This window comes from Patagioenas fasciata, chromosome 1 (genome assembly GCF_037038585.1).
Source record: "Patagioenas fasciata isolate bPatFas1 chromosome 1, bPatFas1.hap1, whole genome shotgun sequence".
NCBI classification, from domain to species: Eukaryota; Metazoa; Chordata; class Aves; order Columbiformes; family Columbidae; genus Patagioenas; species Patagioenas fasciata.
Window position 1 is genome coordinate 41,392,266 of NC_092520.1, and position 25,909 is coordinate 41,418,174.

At 38.1% G+C, this 25,909-nt stretch overlaps 1 long non-coding RNA gene across 4 annotated transcripts; it reads left to right on the top strand.

Annotated features, from left to right (window-relative positions):
• Positions 1-319: 319 nt before the first annotated feature.
• Positions 320-23,957, top strand: LOC139827537 (uncharacterized). Of its 4 annotated transcripts, none has more exons than XR_011738242.1 (6): positions 320-3,907; positions 12,125-12,282; positions 12,369-12,430; positions 14,394-14,431; positions 14,980-15,078; positions 16,133-23,957. It is a non-coding gene; the product is annotated as an uncharacterized lncRNA (long non-coding RNA). The 4 variants fall into 4 exon arrangements; XR_011738232.1 differs by lacking the exon at positions 14,980-15,078 and having other exon boundaries at positions 322-3,907; positions 16,133-17,882; positions 22,351-23,957; XR_011738248.1 differs by lacking the exon at positions 14,980-15,078 and having other exon boundaries at positions 329-3,907; positions 16,133-16,805; positions 17,679-23,957.
• The last annotated feature ends 1,952 nt before the right edge of the window (positions 23,958-25,909 follow it).

Sequence of the window (25,909 nt, forward strand, 5' to 3'; positions counted from 1 at the left end):
CGGGCATGTCGCTCCCCGGGCCGGCCGGGCGGCGGAGGTGGCCAGGCGGCGCAGCGGTTCCGCGCCGCGCGGAAGGGTCAGGCGGGCCACGCGGAGCAGCGCAGCAGGGCCACGCTTCGGGGGGCGGGACGGGAACAGGCGGGCAGGGGGGCAGGCGCCGTGCGAGGGTTGCGGGGCCCCGGCAGGCAAGCGGTCCGCAGGTGGGGGCGCAGCGCCCCGGAGTGGAGGTCGGGGACGCTGTGGTGGGGGCGGAGAGAGGGGCAGGAAGGATCATCAGAGTTCCGAGTAGCCCTGGGGTTGTTCGGAAAGAGAAGGATTTGATGTGGGGTTGGATTTGTGGTTTTTGTTTGTTTGTTTTGGGGGGAGGGGGGTGTGAGGGCCTCATAACGCGCTCGTCCGTCTTGCGCGGGGGAGCGGGAAGCGCCACCACCCGCGGTGCGGTGGCGGATCCGGCGTGGAGCGCTGATGTCCGCGCAGCCTCCGCGGCCTGCGGCGGGACCGCCGCGCAGCGCCGGAGGAAACACCCTGGCCCGGCCCTCCTCCACACGGTTCGACTTTATATTTAATACATGTCTTTTCATCTATAATTCACGCTGCTCTGACTCCAGTCCTGTCTCGGCTCCCATTTACGCCTGCACACCTTTCTCCTTCTCCTTCCCGAAGGGTCAGCTGAGATACTCGCCGAAGGAAGGAGAGAGCAGTTATACTGGTTTGTGTTTTGTATGCTTAAACATTGAACTGGAAAACATTCCACTCTGTGGTCTGATAAATAATAAAAGTGATCATTTCTCCTTCCCCAAAAATGACACAGGTAAATTATCCAGCTAGCCACAAAGAAGCATCACATGCCTGGAAGACAATGTAATAAAATGCCAATGTATTACGATATGAGTGACCTCAAAAGTGTCACAAGAAGATGATTATAGTGCATTATATATAGTGCATTATATATAGTGCCTTTTTCAACATTTGCTAAAGCATGAATGAAGCTTCATTTGACACTGATTTTATTGCTAGCTTTTCTCAGCTTGAACTTGCAAGCCGTATGACACGGTACGTATCCAATTTAGTATGCCCAGGTATGTGGCCACACTGGCTGCTGTTTCTGGTTAAACCTTTCAAATACGTATGCACACAAAAAACAAAGATAGCATCAGCATTTGACTGTTTCTGTACATGGTACTATACCTAGATAATTTGGACATTTTTTCTTGATAGTGGTGACCGGCTAAAGATCTGAGTTCTTGCCTTGAAGATTTTATATTTTCAGATGCAGGCTCCTACCTTCAGACTCCTGTATGCATGTGCACATACAATGCTCCATAAGCTAATGGTGGAAGATGCTTGTATCTGTCAGAGGTCAGTAATCTGCATGCCTTGGTTTTCTGTGGTACATACTGATAAATGTACATGTCCTTGCTAGTCATAAGGATGCAGACACTGTGTATGTGAACATTGCATGTCCTGTAATCCCATGATGTGTCGAGATTAAACACTCTTTAGTTTTGCTGCGCTTTGTGTCCAAAAGGCTCCTGCTACAGACACACACAGAAGAAAATTGATCCTGGTTTTGATGACATCAAGTAATGGTAGCAAACGGAACTGAATCTAATAATAGTTTAAGAAAAATGATCATTATGTAGCCCAGGAAGGATGGCTAGAGCCCTGGCATTGAAAGTCAAGAAAGTGACATGAAGGAGCAACCTTACTGCCAAACCACTTAGAAAAAGAATTCTGTGAATGAATTAAGTATGCAGTTTTCTCCTCTTTTAAAATATAAAGCAGAACAGCCATTAATAAAGAAGATAATTAGAACTGCTAGCATTCCATGTGATGCAGTCTGCTTCTGAAATACGGTGTATTTATATATGCGTTAATAATGCACATATTTTTCCTGACACTACTCATATCACAGCAGTATGGCATCACAGACGTTTTATAGCCTCATTCTAGTAACATCACAGACGTATAACATTCTTATTCTAATCACACCATAGTCATTTCAATGTCACATTGTAGTCACATCACATAGCCTGGTAATAATTATTTAACTTTATTGCTAAGCCGAATAGTTTTCTGTTTGCTCAGGGATGACTTTAACTTGTAGTCAGAACTGATTAGCACATGCTCATAAATGAGCTCTTCTCATGTACGCAGCATTAGCCTCATGCAAAGTTAGGAAGAAGAAAAAAAATAAAAAATTCAATGAACTAGTAACACTTGGGATTAAACCCAACATGGGCACAAGTCACATCAATAGTATATTTTTTCTGTTTTGTGAAGCTATTTTCAAAAGCTGAAGATGTTTATGTGTGGTTCTGTCATGCTAATGTTTATGTTCTCACTTTGGAATGCTACAATTCTTTAACTAATCACACGTTATTAACCTCATGGAAGAAGCAGGTCTTCAGACTGTTGTGTTTGCACAGCAGATTGTAAAATTGAGGCCCAGAGTACCAAAGGGGCTAAAACTGTCACGACTGTTTCTGATAATGGGAGAAAATGAATAGAAAGGGCTGAGTTCCTGAGCAGGAGTCGGAATCACCCAGTGCAGCATCTCACTGCCTCTGAAATGGGAGGAACTGCTCTGAAACATTTCCTATGTTCACTTGAGTAGCCATGTTTTATCCTCCAGTAAATGTTTATTCACTCGCTTTTGTCTTTGAGAAAACTACAGCATTTGACGTTATACTCTCCTCAAATGTGACTATATAGTATTATTTATACTGTTTCTTAATAGTCTTTCTTTACCATGATGTATTAGGCTTTTGTCTGTGTATAAGAACGCTGGACTCCTAATCACATCATAACCTATTAAAATGACTTCTGTATTATAGCATATTAACTATTCATGCACATCATTGCTCGTTATCTTTGCCTCCATATTATTATGTATCAAATTCTTTTCCATATCATATTTGACTTGAATTCTAGCATGCTAGAAACCGACTCCCAATTATTCTCTACTAGCTATAGTCAAATTGCACTAAATGGAATTGCTTACATTGTATCATACTGGCTACAGGCTCACACAATACATTATACATGAAACTGATTCACATTATGCTTAGCTAACTAAAGACTTTAATCTTGAAGTGTTGAGCATAAAATGCTATCATTCTTCACTCAACTGGCTCTGGTCACTTGATCATTTTGTACCTGGGATTGCCTCTTACAGGCTGTTATTATTAAAGCAAAATGGCTTTTCCTCTCCTGCAGTTTTACCACTTTCTATGGAGAGCTGATTCATATGCTAATGAACGAGCTCTTTTGCTTCATGCCATGGTGTTGCAACACTGGAAACTGACTTACAATGCACCCATCGCATGTCCCCTTCAGCCCAGCACACTGAATAGATGTGTGATAAACATGTGCTTGTGTGTTCAAATAGTTTATGTGTTAGCTATTTAGCAATCCTTAATATTACCCCTGGAGGCCCTGTTTCTTAAATGTTGTTTAAATCATTAGCAAATACAGCCTTGGTCCCATCTCCAATAAGAAACATCCAAGGCCAAGGCGCCAGTTCTGCTGGGATCTTTCCCAGACATTTGCTCTGCTCAGACTAGCACTGGGATTGCCCTGTCCTTGACATGGGCTTCTGCTACAATTAGGTCTCAGGGTAACCTTGTGAAATCCAGTTCTTACAAGAAGTACCGGTGCCAAAAAGGGGTGCTTATCTCTCTAACCCCCTAGAACTTCAGGGAATATCTGAAGACAAGAGGAGAATCCCACAAAGGCAGGAGCAGCATAAGGAGAGGATTGTGGAGCCCGTGTTTTCTGCTTATCTTTACAAGCATATTTCTCCTTATAAGCATGCTACTTTTGTCCAGACTTTATACACCTGCTGGTTTGGATTTCAGGAGCTTGCTTCAGAGTTTTGTCTCTTCTCGGGTGCAGTGATTGAACCGTAAGTCTTTATTTACATGAATAGTTCAAATGAAGTCAATAAAAATACTTTACAAAATGTAAACCATACGTAACTACAGCATTTCAAAAACCCAAGTAATTGAATTACAAATTTTATTTATTTAATATGCTCATTTTTATAATTTCAAAATATATTTAATCATTTTTTCAAACTGGTTGTGAGAGCTCTAGGTAGGAAAAACACTTAAGCAAACAATTCAGTACTATATATTAATCTGTACTCTTAAATAAACAGTAATAGCTAAGTCAGTTAACCATGAATGATTTAAGGCAGTCGAGCTGCTTGGCTGGGACAGTAGTTGCAGGATCGGGCCCTTTAAATGTGTATTTCTTCAGGAAAATAAACTCGGTCCCTGGATAATCAAATCATAAAAGGGACAGGTGACGACCTTTATTCCATCTGAATGGCAGAACTAAATTTAACTGAATTTGCCATTTTTTTTTGACTGACAAAGATTGCAAATGTCAGTTCATGGCTCTGAAGGGTCTACAAATGCACAAGCTGAAAACTGGCATTTTGCAGTGCCAGTGTTTAATCCGTGTCACTGTACAATAGAGCAAGGTGCCGAACTCCCATTAATTACTGCTGTTTATTTAAAGGTACAGATTAATGTACAGACTTGAATTGTTTGTTTGAAAGTGTTGATGTTTTTTTCTCCCTCACAGAGCTTTAGTAACTATTTAGTAAAACAATAAAAATCAATTTGGATATGGCAAAAAGAGAATAATAAACAAGTGCAATTTAAAATGCAATTATTGGACCACTTAATAGAAATGTGATTGCATGTGGCACAAAAAGAAAAAAATTCTTTGCTACCCTCTTGTTATTTATTATGATGGAAGTAGCTGATGAATCAGAATACCGAAGCAGATTCCAACCACTATGCTTTTGTGGAGGGTGAAAATATTCCAAGACCTGCAAATAACCTGTCTTATTGATGCTTTATTGTTTAAAAATGGGAGAAGGAAAAAGACAGGAAAAGAAAGGCAGTCTTAAAGGTTTTCAGACAAAACAATATCTGATGAAAGCTTTACTGAAGCATTTTCATTTCCATCAAAACGGTAACGTAAATCTGATTGATGGAGTTATGCTGATGCAATGTTGACAGGATCAGAATTAGACCTAAAGCATGGAATGAGACCTCCTTCAGGCATTTACTTTGTTTTTCTGCTTTCAACTTCTGACCTGCTCCTTGCTTGCACAGAAAATAGAAAATGCTCAATTTAAATCAATATATATACTCACGATAACGTGCATTAGTGAGATTGACATCTTTACATCCAGATTTGAACCTAAATATCTTCTCTTTTTCAGTCCTATGTCTGATGTCAGTCATGCCTCACCATTTACAAAAGGTTACTACGGTAGTGAAGCTTGATTAAACTCTGTGTCCTCTGGGGAAAAAAAAAATACTCGTTTGATATAGACATATCTTCATTCTTTAAATTACAGATAGGCAGGCAGACATTACTAATTTCTGTTTAAAAGCATTGTGCTGTTACGATTGCTTCTTATTTCCAACACTTTTGCTTTTATTAACATTCTGGTTAAACCAAGGAATCTGAGGTTTCAGGGTTTTATATTTTGGGAGTGGTCCATTTTGCAATATGATGGCAGAAATATTGCAGCAGCTACATCCTTTCATTGAACAAATTATGCCCATCTATTTACCATGCAAATACACTGCAGGGAGGAGTGCAGATTCCTGAACCGCATCCCTTTTCTGCACCCCAGTGGCATCACTGTGACTCAAAGAACCTTTCATACTTCAGGGCTAGAGAGCTGAGAAAGAGAAGGTATATGTCTTCCTCCTGTGGGCGGCAGTGCCTCGACTTTGTACGTGCCATCATATTCTGGAGAAGTACTTTGATGTAATTTTGGCTTTCTGTAGGTTAATTCCTCCCAGAGCTCCTCTTGATGTGGAAGCCAGAATTCTGCAGAGTGCCCACGCAGAGCTGGGCCCGAAAGAAAGGATTAATCCAAATGAAAAAAACTCTCATTAAAACAATGGAGGGAAATTACAGGTTTGTGTTTAGTATGTATTCAAGGAATAGGCAATGTCACCAAACACATTTGCATTCATTTATGCTCTGTTCAATATCCTAAAAATATTTAGATTCTGGGAAAGAGAAATCTAAAAGACCCTAAATCCACAGTTAGACTTCTCCATAGATTTTCCCAGTTCCATTCAGTGACTTATTGGCCAGGTTGCTTAATAGTAAGAAGTTACTTGACGTCTTAAAGTATAATGTGTTATCATGTATTTGTTAAGTTGTAATATAAGTAAAAAATATGGATAGTGAGGTACTTTCTCTTAATGGGAATTTACTGGGCATTCATAATCAGAAAATAGAGGAAGAATAAGACAGAGTTTCATTGGTGTCTCTTTTTTACTATTAATAAATCACTTCTTCTGCCTCCCATGTTGACAAGCAGCAGATGTTTCAACACAAACTCCATCAAAGTTAGTCATTTCGTCCTCTTCCTTATCAATGTTTCTGTCGCTCTGAGGACGACAGGCCTCAGGAAATAAGTAAGCACCTATCTATAGGGGCATCACTCAGTCATGCTTAGACAATTATCACAGCAAAACACACCTCAGACTGATCAATAATTGTTTTCCTTGTCAAATTTCTGGATGTCACAAGCAACACCAAAGAGAGGGATCAGACCAGAGCAAAGCCTTGTCTAGACAGGTAGATTAGATTGCTTTTTGTCCTAACAGAGACAGGAGGGTACCGCAGTGGACCACAGCAAAATCTAACAGGGCACTCACCTCCCTCTTCCCAGAAACTGGGCTTGGGTAGACCTGGGTTGCATGAGCAAGAAAAATCACCCCTCCTGGGAAGGACACCTTAGAATCAGAAAGAAAAAAAAAAAAGTGAAATATTAGGAATTGCTTGAAAGTGTCATAGTTTTTTTTTTTCTGGCAAAGTTTATTCTGACATATACCAGAAAGTTATTTTCAGATGTATTTACAGGGATCAGTGCTTAGATTCCCTTTCATATCTCTGTATTTCCCCTTTATCTTTCTAAAGCTTGGATAGACTGAAGACCTTCTGGCTGATTGGCTTATATCTGTGCTTGCAAACCTCAGGCCTGTGATGAGGAGAGGATACTTGTTTCCAAGATATGACATTTCGGAAAACAGTAACTCAAATTTATTCAGAGTCCTATTTAGACATTATTTTTCCGTGTAGTGTATACCTATGTAACTGCTTGTCATTGCAGACAGTAATTTTGTGCAATAAAAAAAGAAATCTACAGATTTTCTTGGACTGAAAACTCATATGAAATGCATGTGATACTAGGAGAAGACACGTGAAGGCCTAATACAAAAATGATAAGTTTATCTCATTTCTGCAACTGAGGGGACTTTTACTTCCAGGCATTGCAAACTATAACAGTCACTGTAAAATTAGATCCACCCTGCCTATGCTATTATCATGCTAGTGAGGAGTAATAATTACAAAGCCTTTTTTTTTTTCCCCCCTGCTGCACTGCTGTCAATCCCCCAAAACATCTGCGCAATTTAGTAAACTTCATGTACCAAACACCAGTCATTTGAAAGGTAAACTTCAGCTATTGCTTGGCTTAGATTACTGTTCAACTGATTCATGACTGAGAAATGTAGGAAATCTCATTGAACAGGATTTTTTTCTTACAGTGTGAGTGCCAGAGGACTTCAGGATATAAGAGAGTAGCCACTTGTATTCAGCACAATAATATGCTGTTCATTACTGACAGAAATAAGAATTTTTTTAATCCAGAAACCATGAAATTCTTATTAACATGATTACATTTAAGTGAATGAAAAGACTGTCTCTGCTAGCCCTAGAGATACATAATTTTCACAGATGGTATAGCGGGAATCTTTCTCTATACACATACCTATACTATTGGGAGAGAATCAGTGAAGTTTTGAACCTTCGATTTTCTTCCTTATTAAGTATTTGTCCTCGGATCTAAGTCTTTGAACAGGAATTAAAATGACCATTTCATTGTAAAAATTGTTTGTTACACCAGTTTGGTCTGTGATGGGTGAGTGCCCTGTACTTTCTATATGGAACAACTACCTGGGTATTCCTCAGCTAGCCTCATCTGTCACTTGGAAACATTTAATGTAAAAATGCTGTAAGGTAAAAGTTAAAGCTTTTGACAAAGCTTGGCGTTCTTTGTCAGTGACACATCAATGGGTGAAGAGTAAGGTCTCTTTTTTTGGTAATTAAATGGATATAAACTTCCGATCAGGCTACGGAAGATCATCTGTTTCAGTATTCCTAAAAACGTGAAGAAAAAGTAAATTGATCTTGGATCAGAAATGTGCTCTGCCTGAACATGGGCTTTAAGACACTTAGAATTCATTTCAGGATCAGGACCTGCATATCTTAGTAATATTAAGAAGAAGTAATGTTGAAAACCCAGATTGTCCCCACAAAATAGACATGAGGCTCGTGTTCATAATTATTTTTTTAATTGTATGGAGTTAGGATTGCAAATGATTATGTCAGTGTTCTCACATAGCCTAAGGCAACTCTGATTTAAAGTATAGTGTCACAAATTCTGTTCTTATTAACAGGGATATTGCTTGATCTGATATGACATAGATCTACTGTAAGACCACTGAGAGGATATGAGGTTAAAAAAACAAAATTTAAAAAGCAGATCTAAAAAGATCTTAGTTTTCTGAAGTGACTTATGGACAGAATACAGGCATCTACCTCAGGATGCAATCCTGAAAGTCTGAACTGAAATTCCGTCAAACTGGAGGAAGTTTCTCCACATCTTGCTTCAGTTTACGTACTTAAAGTTTCTGAGATGTTGAACTTGTACTTTTGTGGCTGCTCAAAAGCATCTTAGTCTTGGTCTGGGTGAGCAACACATATCTCAAGTCCCATCAGGATCTACAAATGAGATGCTTTTCCTCACAGCAATGAATACCTACAAAATCAAGCTTTGTGAGCTTTGTGTAAAACACAGTGCATATTGTTTTACCTTATTTTTAAACACAACCTTGAAAATTATGTTTAAATGGTTTTAATACTCCTTTAGCCTGGAGGCATAACTCATTTTTTGTCTTAAAACACTCAAAATCACAACTCCCAATTTCTAGAACATTTTAACTGCATCTCCCAATGATGCTGTTTATTTTGATATTATGGTTAAAGCCCTACTGGGACAGGCTCAAACCACACAGGACAGAGAGGGAAAAAAAACATCTTGGCTCTCCTTTTTCCGTGGAGAACTGCCAGGGATTTCCAACCTGTGATTCAAGTGCTCTTGGTGGTTCATTTACCACTTCTAAGAGGTCTGTAACCAGCAATTTGAAAGCATTTCTGCTAGCAGTTACTTTCAATTTCATAAACAGGGGTCTCTCATTCTTTAAGAGAATTTGTAGGAAGGCACAAACTGAAAAGTTGTTCAAAATATTGCTGCAACATGTACAGCTATATGGGCTACATACGTATGTGGGTAAATCACCATGGTAGTCGGAGTTCCTTCTTCTCTGACAGATTGAAAGGAAAGAGTGGCCTCTCATTCTTTTTTGAAAGAAAGCGGTCTGGAATTTTTCACTCTTCTCATAAGTTCTAGAGGCGACCAAGGTGTCCTTGAGGGGGACAGACAAATTGACCATGGACTTTTCAACCACTAAGTGGCTTCCAGGAGCTCAACCTAACCTAATTTACTAGCTCAAGTCCTGTAAAAATTACCTAGACACTTTCCAAAATTGTATCTTCTATGAACTGTGTTATACGGGGGCATAAGAGGAGTTTCTGCTTGTTTGTTTGTTTGTTTGTTGGTTTTGTTTGGTTGGTTGGTTGGTTTTTTGTTTTGTTTGTTGTTGTTTGTTTGGGGTTTTTTTTTGTCAGAGAAATGTCAGAAAATGTCTTCATTATCCAAATTTAAAAAAAAATCAGAATTACAGAGTAATTAATCCTCCTTGAACACATTTACATCTAAATAGCAGTAACTGATCTAATGACTCAAATTTAGTGTGCTAAAATGAATGTAGATCATGAAACAAAGAATAGTTGGAAAAAAAGATTAATATTTATACAGTGTCACTTTTAAACAAAGCCATACAGAATAATTAAGTATGTGTGTGTATGTAAGAACAGGTTTCAGTAATTAGGACGCATTCCCACAGTCCATTTTATAGCTTACGATGCAATTAAAACTATTTCAATTGTATTTTAAAGAGTGGTCCTTTTTGTTGAAAGAAAAGTTCAAGATTTTTGTTTAGTTTTATAGATAAATATAGAAGCTCTTGTTTTCACTGAAACTGCTGAAATCTTGGCCACTCACATCAAGAGAGCAGGCTTAGACTCAAACAATACTTGTCAAATGTATTTTATTCGATTTACAGCTTTTTCTTATAAACGCCTGCACATCTTCTAAATGCAGTAAACAGTGTCATCTAGAGGATATTTGTAAGTATTGCATGTCAGTTACAAACGAACTTGTCTTCACAGAGTTTGACGAGCATGAATCTACGCAGTTGCTATAGTAATTATCGTGTGTGTGTGTGTGTGTGTGTAAAATAAAAACAAAACAAAACAAAACAAAACATCGAATATACTATATTTTTGGGACACGAGAAAGTCTAATACACTGTCACAACAAAATACTTGGATGTCTTAAGGCAAGTTCATTTAATCACAGGCATTTAAAAAAAAAAATAATCTAACATTCACTATTACTGTGAATATTTGGTTGAGTTCAGTTAAGGTGACAAAATATTCTATAAAATTACCACAGTAGAAAATAAGGGAATAATTTGTAATATCATGTAGCTTTGACCAGTGCATATTTAAATAATTGCCTTTAGTTATTTGTGTTTAATATAATGTAATTCATATTGCACTAAGCAATTTATAAAAACTATTTTTAAAACCTAACTCAACCAGCAAATAATGTGTTAATTCATGAAACAATACCATGGGACGTATGGTAGGAAATTATCTCTTCAAAAGGAGTTAAAAGAGAAACATATTTTGAATGTCATCTTACATTAACACCTCGGCATTACTAAGAGGCTTCTATTTCCAGCCTTCATTCCATCAACAGGGGATGTGTTATGCAGGTCTTCAGCCCCCTTGTTTATAGTTCAGTTCTGCCATTTTCTGGGCTAAAATATCAGATCTTTTTTTATTAACAAAAATTAAAAAACAAAAGCAAAAACAAAACCACAAAACAAAACCAAACAAAACCGAAACCAGCACCACCAAAAAAACCCAACCAACCAACTAAAAAAACCTCAAACCCAAACCAAGCAAGTAAACAAGAATTAACCAACCAACCAAAACACTAATATGTAAATAACAAATTTCTAGGAAAATTGTTACTGTTTGTCTTAACTGAAGTTACTTTTTTTCTCTCTCTAGACCACAAACATCCTCACAACCTGCAACTCTCTGCTATCTCTGCTTTGCCAAAGAAGGACTTATACATTTCATGTGTTATCCCACTCCTGCTTGTCACAGTTTCGTACTATTTTGCAAGAATTTAAATATCTAAGGCTGTGTCTAATTTCAGTCATGAGTCTAGCAACAGTGCAGTCTGTATAGAACTTGAATGCAATGGGTTCATTAGGATGTTGCTTAATATCTGTTTTACAAATGATCTGCATTAAAAATATACCATTGCTTAATGAGGCTATAATGTTAATTAAATTAATTAAAAACTGTAGTATGAAATAAAATCAAACAAGACAGTTACGTGATACAAGAATTTAATTATAACAAAGTTTCAGTAAAGCTGTCAAGTTAACTAGTTAGAGATAAAATCTTTGACAGGATAATGCTGGCTAAAAAGCAATTTTCTGTTTATACTTCTGTTATAATTACAGTGACCATCCATTTTGAAAGTTGACATCAGTTCCATTTGACAATAAGCTTACATTTATATGAGTACATGTAATGGGAGTAATGATAGTATCAGAATGGTGACTGAGGTAATTAAAAATATGACTGCATCCAGCATATTATTGCCTGAAAAGGAAAGCTGCAAACACTTGTAGAAATGAAGCTAAAGGAAAGAGGATGCCTGACAGGTGATGCTTTTCCTATTCTAGGGACTCTCATAAAGTTTTGTGACAAGGATGGTGGGACCATAATCTTCTTTGTGACCAAGTAACAGTAGTAATGTTAATTAAAATAATAAAAAATGGTATTTCAAACCCATTTGCTTTCTCAGGTAAGGAAGAGACCACAGAGCCCATAGTGTGCCTAGAGGTGGAGGAGATGGGGGAAGCTCACAGCATCCACAGTTTCTTCTGAAGGGACAGCAACCATGGCCCCGCTGGGACAGGTCCTTCTTCAGGCAAAACTCCTCTGGATTTGGATGCTGGCCTGGTAAATGCATTCATAAGGAGAAAACAAACATGTTCACGCAGTTGCACAGAACCTTTCTTATTTCATCCACTCTCTTTTATTTGCAGACGGAGAAGCACCGTGAGACCGACTATGCCCTGTGCAGCACTCAAGAGGCAGCATAGGCAGGGTAAGTTTCTGCACATTAGTACTTCTAACATGATCACTAATGTTTCTACATCTCTAGAGGGTTTTGGTGAAGGAAGACAGTTGCTCTAGCAGGGTATCTGGAGGTAAAGTGTGAACTCTAATGAAAGAAGTGAAAAAAGCAAACAGCTGGGCTTCCTGTCTCGAGAGAGCTGGGGAAATGGAAACAGTCCATAGGAGCATCAGATAGGAAAATGTGATCCCTCGCAATAGATTTTTAATTTTTTTGCAGCAAAATAATGCTTTATGCAATTTAACTGTAGAGATGATAGACATTTAGGAAGCCCTAGGTAGCAAAAGATGTGGGAATATTCTGTCAAGAAAGACCTGAAGTCAGGAAGGCCAAGAATGAAGTAGAAACAAAGTCAGCACCAAAACAGAGGGTATAAATTAGGAAGCAAAAAGAGAAAGAGAGCAGTATCTATTTAAGTTGGGTATAATTAAAACAAGATTTTTGATTGGTGATTATAGAACCATACTTTCAATTTAATTGATAGTTCCGTATGAATATTTACATTAAATATCTACTGAGATTTTATAGTATCACAGTGATCTTGTACAGTTGCCCAGTTGTCAGTGGCCTAATGCCTTGACCTCTGGAGTCCTTAGAGGATGATACAGTTCAGTGTTAAAATGTGCAAAAATGGTTTCTGTGCTCAGTGGAAAAGATCACACAAATACAATTGCCGCAGTGTGAAACCTCAAAGTAAAATTTTTGATGTAGCTACTTCCCAAAATGTAACTTTTGACCAAAATTACTTTTGTTGGCTTATTACAAATGAATATTTGTATCAAAATGGGTAGAGATGTCCATGAATTATCCATGCATTGCCATGCCTAAGTGTCCTATAACCATATGTAGTGCTACCATGTGACAGGCAATGTTAGAAGACTGTTTCTGTTCATAAAGGGTTTATTCTTCTGGACCACAGCCAGGCATTTCCATTTACAAAGTAGAGATTACTTGTAAAAATACTATAGTCTTTCATGAATTCGTTTTTGGGAGAGACACGGTGCAATTTAAAAACTGCAGGAAGGAACAACCCTGACAAATGATATTTTTCTCTGCTACACTTCAACAACAAACACTTCTTGCTTCTGTTTTTACTTACTCAGTAATAGTTAATTACATGCTGTATTGAAAATCCTCCATGGCACCGACAAACAGTTGAGAAACAGCAGGAGTTTATAAAGCAAATACCTGCCCTTACATACCAGTTTATGGAACTGGGAAGCTCTCTTGCAGACAGCAATAGAGATGAGGGTAAAGAAGATAGTGAGAACAAGCTTTAGCTGATTGTGTCAGAGGATTGTTGCTGGAACCATCTATTAAATGTGGATTTCTTCTATTGGACTAGATAATCACTGAATTGATAGGATAGCACAGCCAGCCATGGCAGGAATATGTTTGCTGAAAATTTATGTCAGGGTTGCCTTGGAGCTGCCAGTATCATACCAATGTAAGATTTCCTTGTCTATAGAGATGCATTTTGTTATAAATACCTGGAAACTTAACATTTCTAACTGAAACTGGTCAGTTGTAAACTCATTTGAAACTGCTGCCCTGTCACAGCTAACACTGGCATCAACAAAAATGCAGGTCTTAACAGAAGAAAAAGGCAGGAAGACATGTTATGATTTGAGGAGCTGAAAATCTTCAAACTCTCAAACAGCAGCTTCAGAAGCAGCTTGTACCTTTTGTTTTGTTTTGTTGTTTTTTTAAGGAAAATGAAAAAAAAAAAAAAAGTGGAAAAGTTCATCACTTTCTGCGGCAGACCCATGCACCCAGAGAGTAATGTTAATCTAGACTGGAAATACTTTGGATTTGTATTCCAACATTCCAGAGGGATTCTGCTTCTGAACATCAGATTCAAAGTTATTTAATAAATGTCATGGGTTATCTGAAATCTGAAGTCTTTACCTAGCTGTATGTACTTTATTTGCAGAAAAAGGCCCTTGTGGAACTTCCCTCTGCATTTCTACGGTAAGAAAGCAAATGACAAAAAGAACTCCAAGAGAGAACTAAAGGACAAAACCAAAGCAAACTCAAAAATGTTGCTTAGTGATGCATCCTGTATCACTCCAGGGGGACGGTTTTTGCCACAGATATTTATTTGTTGTGAGTAGAGTTTACTGAAAAGCAGAGAAACATTTGTGCAAAGCCAAAACCACAAACAAATGGTATATTGCAGTTTTTTTCAGTACTGCAATGATCAAACTAGAAGACACAAGAAAAAAAAATACATGTACACATGTATTTTTCAAAGTGGTTAATTTGGAAAAACTTGTTGTGGTTGTTTATGTTTTTTGTTTTGTTTTGGTTTTTTTTGCTTACTCATCCTTTCTTTTCCTACCTTATTTTTGCCATTTAATTCAATGCACTGAGTGATAGTTCTGTTAGGATTTCTCTTTATATTTGTAATTTTGCACATATGAATTCTGTAACTTTCGAAAAATGAGTGTTGGAAGAGTGGCAGACTAGAAAAATTACAGAGCTTAACATTTATTTTGGTGCTTTTGTGACTGTTTAAGGAACTGATGATCTGAAAGAATGGAGAAGGTGGAAAAAAATCCTTCAACATTGCTCATATTTTTGTATTAAATTGCAAGGAGCAAGAAAATAAAAAGAAGGTAAATTGAGGACATTTCAATATTTGTATTAATTACCATCTCAAAATATTTTGAGGATTATAATTGAAAAATTCTGTAGAAAAAAAAAAATATAAGTATATATATATATAACAATTGTCTTCATTCTTCCAGGGTTTTTATTGTAAAAAGCCTTGCCTATTTAGACATCTCTCTCCCATTTATGGTCCGCTTCTTTTACAGCAGACTGCTGCACCTCACGTTCCAAATTGATGACAGTGTATTTTTTATCCTTTCCCTTCTGGTGCAGGACATTCAAATGATAAAAAGCCTTATCATGTCAATATGCTTACTGAGTTCATGAAACCCAGTCATCGTACATGTTAGTTTTCCTCATAGATTGATTGGTGCCGTGCTTTAGGTTACAGGTTTTGCAGTTTCCTGTGAGGTGCATTTCTTACTGTGGCATCGTGCACTGTCTGAGGTGTATATCACAGCTTTTTGTAATTCCATTTTATCTCAGCATTTTATCAGGTATAATGCATAGCATTTTTAACAGCAAACTCTTGCTAGGAATATTTTACAGCATAAACTTGCATATGTATGAAAATATATAGAGGTGGCAGGGCACGGAGGAGGCAGGAGGTAGAGAATATTTTTAACCTCTAACATTTTCAACACTTTGTGCAAAACTCGATTATTTTATACTGGAATTTGTACACGTCTTCTGAGGATAAAAAAATGGAATTTGAAGCACAGAAAGTGTCATATTTTGGCTCTAATATTACAAGGCAGAGACACCTTGCTGTTTGTGCCAGTATAGATAACTATGTTCTTTTATCACCTTAGAAGGAATCCTTCTGAGTAATAAAAATCCTCGGTACCTTCCTGATCTGTTCTCCTTAAACAAGCAAGTCCTCTGCTTCATGGCTGCACAAGTGAATGACATTTTACAATGTAAGAAATGTGGGAGAAATACACATAGGATTAGCTGCTTGTCCTCCAATACTCTCTTAAATTCTTTTAGCTTTTCCTGCTGTTCACCACCCTGTCACTGTGACATGTTAAACAGCCTGAGTTATTTGTTTGTTCACAGTTTCCCTGCACAGTGTGTTTTGTTGAAAGGCTGCACCGGACAGCAAGGTCAAAAGCTACTGCTTTGTTTTGTCCTGGATGTTGCACCCTCTGAAGAGAGAGAGAGATGGTGTTTTCTCCCAGAGCAAGCTGAGAGCCTTTGCTGGAAAACCTTTGGCAAGTGCAAGATGGAGGAGCCAGGGAGCCTGCAGTTGGCATGCAAGTCAGTGAGAAAGCAACGAGCACAGACACAGAGGTGATGGACACTTTCTAAGACAGTAGGGGCGTCTGCTGCAACCCAGGGTGAAAACCGCTGGATGGAGGACAAGGTCAGAAGGAAGGATGGACGCGGTGGATAGGGGAGAGATTTGTTTGTGAATAGTTTAAGCTGTTTCGCCCACTAAATCTTTTTTTCTCTATTGTAATAGTTACCTTGTCCTACCATGTGACCTAGTGAATGGTTATTTTTAACATTCAAAGCCTTGTTTTATGGTTTGACGTAAGGAATAATGTCGGTACACCTACTTCGCATCTCTGGCTGAGTCAGTGTCACATCACACTGACCAGCAATTTGCACAATGAACAGCTACAGAACAAGAGGGAAAACTTACTGCAGTGCCAGTCTACATCCAGAAGAACTGAGCTGGAAAAACAATGTCGGTGCAGTTTCCCAAAATAGGGAAGGGAACATGAAGGTAACAGTTCTGAACTGAGCATAGGGGAGAGTATTTTTTCTCTAGTGCCAAGTCAGCTGCTGCTGGGAGCTTATTAACCTCTGTGTATGACCATTGAGGAATGAATTCCTATCAGTTTACAAGGCATAGAAAATGTTATAAGGCAGAAGATGGAAAAAGACATGATAGGACAAACTGAGAGCAGTCTGAAGGGCACATCTTTTTATTAAGCCTGCTGAACATTGCCTTCTGTAATAGCAAGCTGCAGAACTTTCCAGCTTTTGTAAATAACTCAGTTTTTCAGCCATTACAGTAAATATATAACATATGCTTAAGACTGGGCCTTAGACTTCAAGAACCTTACTCCCCCATTCTCTAGCTTCCCACAGTTGCATGCTCTCAAGCACAAACGCCTTTGCTAATTATATACTAATAGCCTGACACTGATGTAAATTTTACCCAAGCATTCCTAATTGCTGTTGGAGAGTTAGAAACATGAATAAACGTGCAAATACCCTTGTAAAAGCAAAAGGAAGTCAGTCAGTCAGTGGTCACAAAAATGAGGCATAGGAAAGAAAATTACTGCTTTTCAGTCACTTTGCCCCTCTCAAATTTAAGTATAACCAGTTAGCTAATGATTATGCTAACATTATTCTAATTTGAATGTGTTTTTCTAAATATTGGAGGAAACCACATGAGAAATAACTGCAGAAACTCAGACAAAAGAGAATCAGATCCATGGTGATACAGCCTTCTGAAAAGTCAACGATAGATGGATAAGATAATATATTCCATTGCAATTCAGTCCTGAGACAGAGTATCTATGCATCATCTTATTGTGTGTATGTAATAATGGTGTTTTCTCTCCTGACTCCAACATTTTTTTTGTTATAGAGGCCCCTCTTTACCACTCTTTTTGTGGAAGTGTGTTGGTTTGTAAGGGATTCCTCAAGGAGACAATTCAAATGATTACTCAAAGCATGAAGGATTTATTCCGCTTGAGCATGATAGGAAATGGTTTCAAAAGGACTTTTCTACTGTCTGCCAAAGGACTGAACAGACCCTTACCATGATCTTGGGGGCTGGAGAGAAGAACAGGTAGGTGGCAGGCTCAGCTTCCTAAGTGGCTGGGAAAGAATTGTGAACAGGCTTCAGCTATAACAGCACTGTTCAGCTATCTCCCTCAGCTTCCATAGTGCAACCTGCACAGGTTTTCCCTCCACTGTGTATACCAGAAATAATAGTTTCTTGTAGCCAAGTTTTGGACCTTGAATTCAAGAGGGAATGTACTGCAAAGTCTTATAGCCTACAGGTTTCCAGGAAAGGAGTTAGGCAGGAAGACCATAGGTTGACTAGACTGCAAACTGAATTGAAGTGTTTGTATGAACTGTGGTGACTTGTATGCATCCCATTTGTTGTAACTTTAGTTCTTTTTTGCCTGGATTTAACTTTTTTAATATATAGTTATCTCAGATGTTTTTATTTTTTTAATAGAAAGTATTACACACTTCCATTTTTTACAGTTTAAGAAGACCACCTTTTGGCAATATTTTGCTGATACATTAAAAATAAAACACTTTTCACAAAGCATTGTTACATAAAACTTAAGTAAAATAGTGCAAGTTCAGTTTCATAAAAATGAAAATGAAAACCAGAGAAAGAACTTGTTCAGTACTTGTCAAGGTTTGATTGCAGGGCGACAATAAACCATGGCAGATGCTTTGCTAACCCCCTTTTCCCCCCAGCCCTCTTCACGCCCCACCCCTGCCCCCCAAGTACAGATGATAGGAAGGCAAAGAAGGACAAAGAGAGAGAGAGTTGGAAAAAATTAAAAATGTTTTACTAATGCTACTAATAAAGTAGAGAAAATAATACAAAATGTACAAACCCCATCTTGAATACCCCGGCAAAGATCAGCACTGCTCCAGCAGCAGCACGCACCCGGAAGTCCTGGGTTGGACTCTGCAGCAAACCGGAGCTGGATTCAGTCTGTCACTAGGCCTCAGTTCACAGGCACGACAGGCAGGGTCCTTCACAGATGTATACCATAGTTGAAGAAGAGGAAAAAAGGGACGAGATCCTCATGATCTCCCACTTTTATATAAAGTATCATGTGAATGGGATGGAATACTTACTTGGTCAGTTTGGTCACCTGTTCAGTTCACTCCCCCTTGCCCCTCTCACTTACAGGACATGCATCCTTATCAGTGACCTTGCATTCCATTGCTATGTCTACCAAAACATGTATCCTACTTTAGAAAAGTGCAGTTACTAAGAAGACTTAAGCTGAAAGGAAAGTTCACTAGAAGAGAAACTTGCCTTGTTTTGAACAAAACCAGGACAATATTTAAAAAAAAAATAAGAAAAGGATAGCCTATGTGATCTATGTGATTGCTTCTTAGTGTTTTAGAGAAATCTCTCACCTCTGTCAACTGAACCATGGTGATTCTTTCACAGATAACATGAAAACATGTTATCACTATGTAATTTCTAACCTTATTCAAAGATAACTCTTTCTTTACTTTAGTCATCAAAAAGCTCTGTGCACTGTTGCATGACACCCTTGTTGCCAACAGTACTTCGTTGGTGGTGAGCTGAATCTCCAGCACAACAGTAGGTAGCTACTGATCAATAGCAACCAAAGGTGACACGATTCTAGAAGATGCCAGCTGTGAGCTTTTGAACTCTCTGGAGAAGGCAGAGTTTGGCATGAGAGACACCCAGAATCTTAAACAGCCTTTTTTATCCCCTGATTCTGTAGTTACTACTGATCTATGCAGCTCTGAAAGTGCTCTCTTTTTCCACCAAGGAGTGCTTGCTTTATGAACGTCAAAATGGCACTTTAAAAGGTGAATATGATCCAAGCAGCAATCACATTCTCCTCTGCAGTTCCCGGCTCTTGTTGCCAAAACTATTGTTTCTATCATTAGCTTTATTAGCAGTCTAACTTAATTAGCTAAATGACATCATTTAGTGGCAAGTTCTCCAGTACATCTCTGCTAAGCATTGCATATTTAATGTGGATTTTATTCATGTAGATAGGCTGGCAGGTGGGCAAAAAAAGAGATGGACAGAGGACAGAAAAGGAAGTCCAACAAAGGGGCCCTTCCTATTCAAGAAATTTAGCCTAGTGAGGATTTAAAATGAAAGGACAAAAGCTGTTTTCTGTAGTGGTTTTCATGATAGTCTTTATTCTTGAGGTGCAAGAGTTCATTGCTGTCAACAAAAACATGCTAAAATGGCAGATAGGCAACAGGTGATATATTGAGTGAAACCTGATTTCCAGGTGCTCTTGCCCAGGCACAGAGGGAGCATCTGCCAGCTACTTCTTTGCTTTCCCTTACTCCATGGAAGTGCAACTCCTAGGTATTGTCCAGACAGCTCTAGGAGGGGCTTCTATCATGTGCTCCACCTGGAAATCCTTTTCATGGCAGAAATAAGAAGAAAAAGGCTCCAGAGAGTTAATTGCATTCTCCTAAGGATAGCACAGCATAAACAGTACCACTTAAAAGGACATTGCTGAATACATGACAGTGGATGACCACCACAGGTTTTTATTGTATTTAGTGGCAGTGGTGTTGCAGGGCTGTTTATATACTTTGCTACACTACTTTGATGGGCATTGTGCCTTGACTTTCGTTTCCCTGCACTGCTTTTTAATATAACTTGTAATCCTGTGAGGTGGACTCAGATCAGCTTTATGTAAAAGTGCCCTCAAGTTCTTCCACTGTGTATTTAACTGTAGCTTCCTTATGCAGAGGGTAACTTTCCTAGATTTTGCTATCTGGTTGTGCCTCAAAAAAACAGAGTAATAGCCCTTTTATAGTTTCCTCAGAAAAAAAAAAAAATCTAACGCACTTGCTGCCAAAAGTTACTGGGATTTTTTCAAAAGCCTGTTAAGCATAAACTGCATGCAGATGATCCCTTGCATATCTGTATGGGACATGACCAAATGTGTATATCCCACCTCAGAACTGGATGTTTACCTACTGGGTTATATAGTATAATATATTCTGATTTAAAACAGATTCACATATGTAGAGGAAATGGAAGAGAAATAGTGAATTTCAGAAGAGAAAGTAGGAGGAAATAGACTTAGGTCTGGACCATTGGGAATTGTCACATAGGTCACAGCCCACTTTCTCATGGTTGTGGTATCCACAGAGAAGAAGGGATCAGAAACCACAATTTAGATGAATTGTTTTAGACATCTGTAGTTTGTGACCTGGTCATCTGGTGAAAGGACTTGCTATTTCAATGAATCAAACTTTCTGCAAGCATCTAAGAATTCAATTCACAATATCCATTCGAGGCCTCTCACATGCCGAACACCTGGGCAATGTGCTAAAACAATCAACTGAAGGACCAGCAGCATTGAAAACTACAATGCAAGAGAGGGACTGAGCAGGAAAGACTGAAGACGCTTCTGAAATCCCTTTGGTGGGACTCTGCTGGATTCAGATGAGACTCCTTTAATTGGAAACCCTTAACGTTCAGATCTCAAATGTTCTAATGCTTTATCTCCGCGCTTTGTCTTCATACCTCATAAATAGTTGAAGAATTCTTCCATTTTGCAGCTGTTATTGTAATTAGCAAGCTAAATGGCTTCTGCTTTTAAAACCGTGAATCACAGTTAACTGCTTAACGTTACTGCTGTAAACATGTGCTTTATTGACATCTTAAGCCCTTTCACTGTGAGACTCTTTTCTTCTCTTGCATATACCTCTGTTAATAAGTCACGTGTCCCTACCCAAATAAGTGGCTCATCAAGCAGCTCTCAACCTAGCTGAGGCAGTTAGTGATCAGTGGTTTTGTAAGTCGTTTTTCTCATACATTTGTTTATGCCTTAAGGGCTTAATTTAGCCTTCTTCTTTTCTAAAACTGTGGCTGTAGTTCACCCTGAAACCTCACAACGTTTTAGTTTTGGGTTTTTTTGTTCTTTTTTCTGTGTTCAGAGGAGTGAAAAAGAAAAATCACTTGCAGACAATTTCTCAGATATTCTTTTCCACTAACCAGTGCTAACAGGGTAACAGTTCTTGTTTGTTTGTTGTTTTGTTTTGTGGTTTTTGTTGTTTTCTTTTTGTTTTGTTTTTGTTTTTAAGAGGAAATCTGCTGCATTTCACCTATGGGTGATTGCATTTCATTAGTTTCTGAACTCTTTCCTTTGTTTATAAAGGAGCTTGAATTCTTTGATATTAATGGAATATAGATAAAAGTTGTTGTTGTTACCAAGAAATCAAATGCATTCCTGGAGAAACTCCACTGGTTTTGTCACATTTCAAGATAGAGAATTTAGTCTAATGCTTTGAAAACGATTATTAACTAGAGAAGGACTGGAAATAAAATGTTTAAATATTTATGAATCCTGCATATTGGTTAGTGATAAAGAAGAAGCATATTCTGCACACCTGTGACATTTCACCTCTCCATGTGCATGTGAGGCTGACAGAAACAGATACCTTGAATCTGCATCTCTATGTACCTATTTGTAATTATAGTATAGTAATGGATTGAAATTCAGATATAGTGCTGGATATAAATGCAACACTATTTCCTTCTTTCCCAGGTCATCAGGGAGATTGAAAGGGATCCAGAGAAGAATTTAAGTACTGCAATATGTAACTTATGGGAGTTCTGCAGACAAACTATATTTTCTCCTTTTTCAATGTGTGGTGAAAGTGAACTGTCACAGAAACTTGCAAGCTGAACAGGGATTCACATGAAATAGCCAAGTTCTTTGAAAATACTGAGTATAGAGAAGGGTAGGACCTCAATCCCTTTTTCAGGAAGACATTACTATTTCTTTGATGCAAGAATTCTCTTATATAGGAAAGAGCCTGAGACACCTCTTTTACACACTGCTACCCAAAACCTGACAAATAAAAACTGAACAACAAGAAAGCCTACAGAAAAGTCCCAGCCACTCTCAATATAGTAATAGAGTACTCATCTCAAAGGAGGCCAAGGTTAGAGGTGAGGATTCAGTTCTCTGTCCTAGGAGACTACTAAGATACTGGATAAAAGTGTTTTGTTAGCTGCTGTTCAGACACATAGAAGAGAGTTGACCATACCTGAAGTCCCTGGTGAGACCAGCCATTTAACAGCCTTACAACGGCATAGGCACAAAGCAGCGTAGTAGCATCAGGACCTCTATTATGAAGATCATTGGACAGGGAATAAAGGGTCTTCAGTTGCCTATAAATGTAGGTGGCATTCCAGCAAAGCTTAAGAGAAACATAGCAAAGCCACAGTGTCGGTGCTCAGTGTGCAAGTCCTTTTGTAGATGTAGCCTAGTATGACAATAACACAGTCAAAGTACTTCCAGCACTAAAATATGTTTATGGCAGATCACTAGCATACAGTCTACATTTGTTGTGAATTCTTTAGCACTGCAGGCTACATTTTTTCTTAGAGTTTGCAGATTCCACCAGCCTTCAGTGCAAGCTGTTGTCCTGTCATTAACTTTACACATCAGGGTATAGAGAGCCTCAGTTTAAGACTCCTTGTTTACTGAAAAGATGAAAAGGTGCTTGTCGTAACTGTAAGTAGCTGACTATGATCCAAGCAGTACTGACAGCAATGATTTCTTATTCTCTTCCTATTTTATCTGCATTTAAGCAGACTGAAGAAATTTAAAGAGTGTACAAGACTCTCAGAAGTCCATGTAGCTTGTTGAAAGATCGTGAAAAAATATGTAGCAATATTTAGGAAATGACTAATACCTTCTAAAACAAAGCTTTTCCTTTTGGTAAAAGCCATTTCTGTTTTCCTGCTGGATTCCATGAGCTGTCAGAAACATGAATTAAAAATATAGAAATATTTTAGAATAAAAGGCATATTCTTAGCAAAGCTGCTCTTAAATCCATCTGTCTTCTGAAAGAGACTTAGTTTCTTTCTTCACCTGAAAAATACCAGAATGAACAACAACAAAAAATCATAACAAGAAAGAAAAATACATAACAAAATATGAGCAAAAAAGAATTGCAATGTCTCTGCAGAGACAAGTATTCCAATTAAATTTTGAAGGGTTTGGGACTCCTGTAAAATTGCAATTTGTGAAATAAAGAATTATCATTGCTGTAAGTTGCAACATGATTTCTAAATGCCTAAAGAAAAAAACAATATGGAAATTTCATTAAGGAATAAAACTGTTCAAATGTTCGATCTGCACAAGTTGTCTCAGCTCATTCCTTTATTCATCGAGCTATATAGAGGAAATGTCAGTGTTGAAGGTGTCAAAAAAGATCTACATTTATGCAGATATCGTATTTATTGCTACAAAAATATTCAGACATTTAAATGGCAAAGAACTATAGGAAACAAAATACCAAATTTGTCAGTCATAAAATGGTGCTGTCAAGCTCAGTGAAACTTCCACGTGTAAACAGTGTAAGAATTGCATTCCATACCTTTGTCTTTAGATGTCACCAGCAGAGAAATGGATTTATTTTTTAATTCTTGGGGGACCCTTCCAGCCATTAGACAGAACTACTAGACGGATCAACAAGAAACTGCAAATGGGATTTTTCTGTAGCTTTGGTGTTACTGCAAATGGGACGTTGCTGTCAGAACTATTGCCTGTGTTGTAGAACAAATTATGTCCTGATGTAAAATGACACAATTCCATCGACTCCAATGACGTTACAGCCCGTTTATGCCAGGAGAATGTGTAGCTCTTTATCCATTTATCTATAAACTGGTTGCTGTGACTTAATTTCAAATGAATTATGTTACTGTTCTTGGTCTGTGCCCTTGCAGCACTTTATTACTTAGAAGGCTAGTTCAGCAGAAATAAATAAATATGTGATTTGCAGTCTCAGCAAACATCCCAGCCAGGAACAATGGCCTCTCTGCAGTGTTCCAGACTAATTGCCCCCAGTTTTCTGCTCTAACCTTCATACCTGATTCATTCCCTTCTTGCACTGTTCTCCTTACTCTTTTTCCACCCAGTCCTCCTATTCAGATTTTCTCAAGTGTCAGCAAGTCTTTAACCACCAACTCTTACGTATTCAAATTCCTTTAGAGAATAACTTCCTCTACAGTGATCATAAGAAATGTGTGTTACATTTAAGAAAGTATACTATTTAAGAAAATTATATATTTTAAATCTTTCCTTCTTATGCTCTCACCCTGAATTCTTGTGTTTGATAGTACACCCCAGCATTTATGGCAACAAATACGGTTAATGTAATTGTGTCCTGTGCTTACAAGTACATCATCATCCAATGTTTTTCCAATTTCATAGTCAAAATCTGCCCTCAAAATATTATAAGCAGTTTAACTGACATTCGTACAAGTAGGAAGATTTTTAAGCCTTTTTTAAGGCTGATTGGCAGCAACTTTCTGTTCAAAAACTGAATGCAGTAGCAGTACATTACTGATAAGCATTAATAAAATCATGCTTGAGGTAATTACTTAGATACTAAGGACCTTTTGATGATTAGAGAACACGTCTGAAAATTGTTCTGGGCACCTATTTAACAGCCTGTGACTTTGGAAGGCATTAATCCAGAACATTGGCTTCATTTTCTCATTAAGTCTTCTCCATTATAGGAAGTTGTTTGTGAGGCCTGTTGGAATCAGTGGTGCACGGGAAGGATGAAATTAAAGAAACTGGTCAGAGTGAAATATGTAGTTCCCGGCTACTTACTTTGGGGGACACCTGCTGGATTTAACAGAATTGGTTTCCACAGTCCAGCTGCATTTCTGCTGAGTAGTTCAGCCGGGTGTGGAGCCAGAGTCTGTGACCTTTGTGTGTTTATCCACTATGAAAGACCATGGATCATTCAGTTGAATAGAGTATGTAGGTAGAAAGTAAAAGAAAGAATCATGAAAGCCATGATATCTGTAAAATGGAAATGCTGGTGTAAGAAAAAAGCACATTTTACATACAAGTACATGCTTTCAGGTAAATATTCCTGACTGGACTTGCCTCTATCTTTGCAGTGTTAAAAGTCAAGTGCTAAGCTATCTAATGTTGATATATTTTCCAAATATATCCTTTATCCCTCTTTCACTTCAGGTTTCTCCATTTTACTCTGTTCAGCTCCTGCACCAGTCTGGACTGGTGGAATTCTATGCTCAGTTCCTACCTTTTGGATCATATCTCTGTCTTCCTTATTGCA